Here is a 7,018-nt window from a genome sequence, read left to right on the forward strand (position 1 = left end):
CCTAAGGATCTTAAGGCCTCTACTGGAGCCGGGGGTTCTCAAATTCTAGGGTTCATCGGATGCTCCTGGAGGACCATGATAGGTTCCCACCCCAAAATTTCTGCTTTGGTAGGTCGGGAGTGGGGCCCCGAGATTTAGAATTTTCAACAAGTTCCCGGGTGATGTCGATGCTGCTAGTCTGGGGTTACACCTGGAGAACCATTAGACCTTTGCATATCTGATCTCTTTGCCAAGTGCTAGCAGCTGTTGCCTGCCTCCTTCTGCCTCCCCATCAGTGACATCCCTCCCACCAAGTGCTTCCCCAACACTGTGCAGTTGAGCACTAACTACATAGCGGGTCGTGATTTCTCTGGGATCCTGCCTCATTCACCTTTGAATTCTTGGCTTGACATTGGACACCTAGCAGTGCTCAAGAAATGTTTCAAAAGAAAGAGGAGGCGAAGCCCAACTTGCTGTTTAACCAGCTGACCCTAACAGTTTTTGAGAGTCTGGCATGTTCAAGCACAGTGTAGACAAGGTCTAAACACCCACAGCCCTCCCCTGAACCTGGCATGTCCACAGAGAGAGGGCCAAGAGGAGGGAAAGCAGTGCCCACCGAAAAGTGCATGCCCAGCCAATGCCAAACACTGTGGGGACGAAGCAATAAAAAGAGCAAAACCAAATTGGAGGATTGAAAATAAAGACTTTAAGATCCACTACAGAGTGGTCTGGAAAAAGAAATGGTTAATATATGCATGCATATATATATATATATATATATATATATATATATATATATATACATTTGAACGTTTATTTATTTTTGAGAGAGAGAGAGAGACAGAGTGCAAGAGGGGAAGAAGCAGAGAGAAGGAGACACAGAATCCAAAGCAGGCTCCAGGCTCCGAGCTGTCAGCGCAGAGCCCGATGCGGGGCTGGAACTCACCAGCCCTGAGATTATGACCTGAGCTGAAGTCCGATGCTCAACCCACTGAGCCACCCAGGTGCCCCTATATATATATTTTAAAGCAATGTAAATGTTGCAAGTGGCCAGGAGATAAACCTGATGAGGGAATTCTAAGCTGTGTTGAGTACAGGAGATCCAGTATTTGATGGCACTTAAATTTAAGACGTACTTTAATCATCTCCTGCCCCTTTGGTATTTGTAATCATTCCATTCTTCGGCGTTAGTTAAGTGGGAGAATTGTAAACAATGTTTCAGATGACAGTTTGACTACTTAAGAGAACCTATACCTCAAGGATTTTGGAAAACATCAGTTGACACGCCAGCAATTGATATGTTAATTAAATATTGATCTTGTGTGCTCATTAAATCAGGTCCCCTAGGGACTTCTACCTGCCAATACTGCCCCCCCCCCCACACACTGTGAAAATAGCTTTATTTTCCACTGCTTATTTAAATAATATATACTCATCGTATAACATTTAAAACACAGAAAAAATATAAGGAATAAAGTAAAAGTCACCTGCAATCCCATCCCTCAAGATAATCATCATTAATATTTTGGTGACCCTCTTTTCTGCCATCTCTTTATGCGTACATAACTTTGCACAGATGGGGTCATATTACATGGTTTTCAAATATTTTCAAGGGTTTTTCTCACTTTCCCACCATGTTAACAGCTTGGTTTACTTCCTTGCTTCTTTCTTTCTTTCCTAATTTCCTTCCTTTCATCTTTCTCCTAATAACACACACACACACACACACACACACACACACACACACACACACAGACTTTTTTGGTGGGGGAGGGAGGAGTGTCATTATATTTAAAAAATTCAATCATATTACACTCACTTCTCTGTATTTTGCTTCTTTCCCTTAACCATAAATACATAGTAGAAAGTCCCCCAAGTCGGATGAGACAGGTGTAAACCATTCTTTTTTTATTTATTTAATTTTTATTTTTAAACGTTTTATTTGTTTGTGAGAGAGAGCTAGCGGGGGAGGGGCAGGGAGAGGGGGACAGAGGATCTGAAGCAGGGTCTGTGCTGACAGCAGCGAGTCCGATGTGGGGCTCAAACTCACGAATTGCGAGATCATGACCTGAGCTGAAGTCAAGACTCAAACGACTGAGCCATTCAGGTGCCCCTAACCCATTATTTTTTTAAATGACTACATAATATCCCATCCCTTCTTTTTTTTTTCTTTTTTTAAGGGCCATCTTTTTTTTTTTTTAAGTTTATTTATTTTTGAGAGAGATGGAGAGAGTGTGAGCGAGGGAGGGGAAGAGAGAGACAGAGAATCCCAAGCAGGCTTCAGGTTCAGTGCAGAGCCCAGCTCAGGGATTGATGCCCTGACTGCAAGATCATGATCTGAACCAAAACCAAGAGGCAGACACTCAACCAACTGAGCCACCAAGGCACCCCTCCATCCGCCCCTCCCCTTTTTTTAAATTTTTGAACGTTTATTTTTAAGAGAGACAGACACACAGAGTGCACGTGGGGGAGGGGTAGAGAGAGGGAGACACAGAATTTGAAGCAGGCTCCAGGCTCTGAGCTGTCAGCACAGAGCCCATGCGGGGCTTGAACGCGTGAATGGTGAGATCAGATCTGAGTCGAAGTCGGATGCTTAACCGACTGAGCCACCCAGGCGCCCTTATCTTACCTCCATCGCTTCTTGAATGGGCATTCACTTGGTTTATAGCTTTTACCACTACCAACAAGGCTTTGGTAAACCTGGTTCTATGCATATCCCTATGCATTGATGCTTTTATTTCTATGGTAGAGTTTCCCAGAAATGGCTTGGGTGGGGGGGGAGGGGGGAAGGAATTTTAAATCTTTTTTTTTTTTAATGTTTATTCATTTTCAAGAGAGAGAGAGCAGGGGAGGAGCAGAGAGAGAGAGAATCTGAAGCAGGCTCTAGGCTCCAAGCTCTCAGCACAGAGCCCGATGGGGGGCTCGAACCCACAAACCACGAGATCGTGACCTGAGCTGAAGTCAGACGCTTAACCGACTGAGCCACCCAGGCACCCCAAGAATTTAAAATCTTAATAGCATTGCCAACTTGCTTTCCCCAAATGCTGTGACAATTCACATTTCCAGCAGCACTGTCCGAGAGTGTTAATTTTCCTTTCAGCGGCAGACTTTTATCTTTTTTTTAATGTTTCTTTATTTTTGAGAGGGAGGGGAGGGGCAGAGAGAGAGGGAGACAGAGGATCTGAAGCAGCCTCCATGCTGACAGCAGGGAGTCCCATGCAAGGTTCAAACTCATGGCACCGTGAGATCATGACCTGAGCTGAGTCAGACACTTAACTGACTGAGCCACCCAGGCGCTCTGTTTTTAATTTTTGCTAATCTGATAACTGAGAAGTGACCTCCTTGGTTTTTTTAATTTTCAGTTCTCTGCTGCGGGGATGCGTATTAATTGGTTTCTTGACTGTTTGGGTTTGCTCCTCCCAAAACAGCCTCTTCACCGTCTCCCTGAGTTTATCTATTGCAATTGCATTATTTACCTTTTTCTTATCCATTTTAAGGGGTTTTCATCATTTTAAAAATTGAAAGTGTCCCTCAATTTATCACAGCACTTGGACTTCTTCAGACCTTTCTAAAAATATTTAACTTTTTGGAGGATCAAGTATGTTTCTCTCGTTTTATGGCTTCTCGTTTTCCGTTCTGGTGTAGCAGATGTCTCCTGTCCTTCGTGAGGAATTCGGTGTCATACATTTTCTCCTCCGATTTTTATCTTACATTTTTACATTTACGTCCTAACCCACCTGGAATTTGTTTTGTGTTATGGTATGAGGCAGAGGTGCAGAAGTCTTTATTTAGCATTTCTTTTCAGTTACTCTCTCAATACCCGTTTAGATTTTACTAATTTTTCTAAGACACTTCCTACTGAGCTATAACATGCATAGATTGATTTAGATTTGACCATAGAAAATGCGAGGTTCGTTGTTCCCCACGGTCTCCTCGTTTCTTCCGGTTCCCCTATAACTTCCATCCTTTTATTTTTCCTTTTATTGTAGAGAATTCTTGAAAATACAAAATGGCTCCTTAAAACTCAGAACAGGAAAAACATTTTTTACGTTTGTTTTTTTAAAACATTTTTTACATTTTAAGTGGACTGCTTGTATGACATAGTCTTTCTTGTGTGAAGGCTTTCTCCCTAGTCTCGGTTTTAGGAGCTATTTATAAGACCTGGATGCTGAATGTTTTCAAATGCATTTTCAACAGCTAGCGTCCAAACTTGGCTCAGGACCAGAGGGTGTGCAGGGCCCTGCAGTGAAGCCCGGAGGCTGTGCCTCCCAGCATCTCCCCAAGCTCTGTCTTCTGGCCTTCTTCTGGTTTCCACTTCTCTGTCTGGTTCTCTTGGATGGACACTTCACTGGGCTGTCTGTTGGGCCCGGTGCTGGCTTCATCCCGCGATGCTACCTTTGGGACACCTTCTGCCAACCCACGGCCAATGCAGCTCTGGGTCCCGGGGCTTCTGCTTGTCAGGAAATAAGTTCCAACATCTATTGAAATGATCCTGTGGGTTTTTCTTAGGCGACCTGTTGAGATAATGGGTTATTTAAAAAACAAAAAACAATTTCCACATATTAAAATATTTTTTTACATCTCTTAGGGTAAATGTAACTTGGTCTTATCAGATTTTTTTTTTTTTAATTGTAGTATAGGTTGAATTGGATTTGCTAGTATTTGATTTTAGAATTTTGGCATCTGTGGTTACAACATAGCCCGACCTACACCAGGGGCTGCAGACTGGTGATTCATGGGACTTGTTTGTTTCAGCAGCCCAGGGCTTTGAATTTCTTTTTTGAGTTTGTTTATTTATTTTAAGTCATTTCTACACCCAACGCAGGGCTCGAACTCACGACCCTGAGATGAAGGGTCATACGCTCTTCCGACCGAGCCAGCCAGGTGCCTCTGAGGTGTCTGGATTTGAATTTCTCTCTAGTTCCAGCAGCTCCCACTTTCCCCTGTCATTTCACACCTAAGCAACTTCACCCATTTATACTCCTTTCTGGCTTATAGACACTTGTATTTGAAAACCCTAGTCGATGGTTTTCTTTGTTCTTTTTATTTTTTGGTAAATCTGAGAGTTAGATCAGTTTACAACACAAATCGAGGAACATTCTTTCCTTATTCTGTGTTTGAAATAATTTATACAACAATAGACACTGCTGTTCCTTAAATGTTAGAAAAGCCTTGTCAGAAAAAAAAAACAAAAAAAAAAAACACCCAAAAAAACCATGTAAACCAAGAGTCTTCAAGGAGCTAATTCTCTGATAACTTCTTTATTTCCCACCTCTTGGTTATTGGTCTGTTCAGAATTTTGTGCTGAAATTTTGGGCCGGTCCTGAAAATCATGAATCTCTTTTCTGGAAAAGGATTTAAACACTCCACTATGTCTCTTTTGTTTTTCGTTCTCAGTTATTTTGTTTATAGTGTATGTCAACGGTATGAATTGTTCCAAAAATGAAAGGGTCAGATCGCTTATCTTTCTGTTTAACCAGTTGAGGGCCCATATGCAGGATTAGCTTTTTCTTGGTCTTCTGAGTTGTCTAAAAATCCCGTGCTGGGCACATGCAGTTCACAAAAGGGGTGGGGGGTGGGCAGCTGGGTTTCCACCCCCAAACAGGAGAGCACTTTGGTTGGAACCTTCTGCTCCTGCAAATCATTTTGCTGCCACGTGGAGGCGCTGTACGAAGCTGGTCAGTAATTAAAAGGTGCCCAGAAGGGCTTTTCCTAGTTTGACCCACAGCCCTGCCCAGCCCACTAAACCCACACGAAAGCCCATTACTTGTACTTCCATGGTTGTGGTTTCAACACCCATCTCTTTAATCCCCAAACGCTACCTGCCAGCACGTTTTCACTGTGAGAAGCAGAAACTCCATCTCCAAGTGACTTAAACAAAAATGTTAACGGGAGGAACGTTGGAGAGTTCAGGCTTTGACATACTCTCTATGTTCCAAACGCATGCAAGAGACAAAAAGGATAAACAGACTAACACAAGCAAACCAACAAAAACAAAACAAAACACCAGGATAAACATCTCACTGGAAACCAAGATGGCAAGTAAAGCCAAAGTCAAGGGCCTATGGAGTAATGGAAGCTAAAATGTTGCACATGAAATAGAGGATAAAGCCAGACTCTCTGGCTAAAGCCAGGGACTGGAGTAAGGCCCCTGATTTGTGAAAAAGCAGCTGAAAAGTATGGCAACTGGGGCGCCTGGGTGGTTGAGCATCTGAATCTTGATTTCAGCTCAGATCATGACCCTAGGGTCATAGGAAAGAACCCCGAGTCAGGCTCCCCACTGAGCGTGGAGCCTATTTAAGTCTCTCTGTCTGTCTCTCTCTCTCCCTCTGCCCCCTCTCCCCGGCTTGTGCACACTCTCTCTCTTTAAAAAAAAAAAAAAAAGGATGGCAACTGGGGCGCCTGGGTGGCTCAGTCCGTGGAGCGTCTGACTTCGGCTCAGGTCATGATCTCGCAGTCCGTGGGTTTGAGCCCCGCGTCGGGCTCTGTGCTGACAGTTCGGAGCCTGGAGCCTGCTTCTGATTCTGTGTCTCCCTCTCTCTCTGCCCCTTTCCTGCTCACGCTCTGTCTCTCTCTGTCTCAAAAATAGATAAACACATTAAAAAAAAAAAAAAAAAAAAAAAAAAGGATGGCAACTGACCAGCTCTTAGGGGCTTTGGCCGAAACTGCGGGCCTGAGGAAGCAGCATAGCAAAGACAGCTTCACGGCCAATAATTGGGTAAGCCCTCCTCTAAGCCCATGACTGAGTTTGCAAGACCCCCAAGTCGGTGAAAAGCACAAGTTCACAGCTGCCATCACAAGACCAGTTCTGGAATCATCTTGTGGATGCAGTCACAAAACTAAAACCACCAGACAAGAAAGAAGAGAGAGAGAAAAACATAGCATAAAGTCAAAGCAAAAACTCCCAGCCATAATGAGCCTATAAACTAAAATTCCAAAGCACATGAAGAAATCAAATGCTAAATAAACCAGCCAACTCAACAACTGAAATATGCACTCACAGATGAGATTCATTTTCAGACTAATCTGGCAAAGACTT

The sequence above is a fragment of the Panthera tigris genome, chromosome E1, assembly GCF_018350195.1.
Source record: "Panthera tigris isolate Pti1 chromosome E1, P.tigris_Pti1_mat1.1, whole genome shotgun sequence".
Lineage (NCBI taxonomy): Eukaryota > Metazoa > Chordata > Mammalia > Carnivora > Felidae > Panthera > Panthera tigris.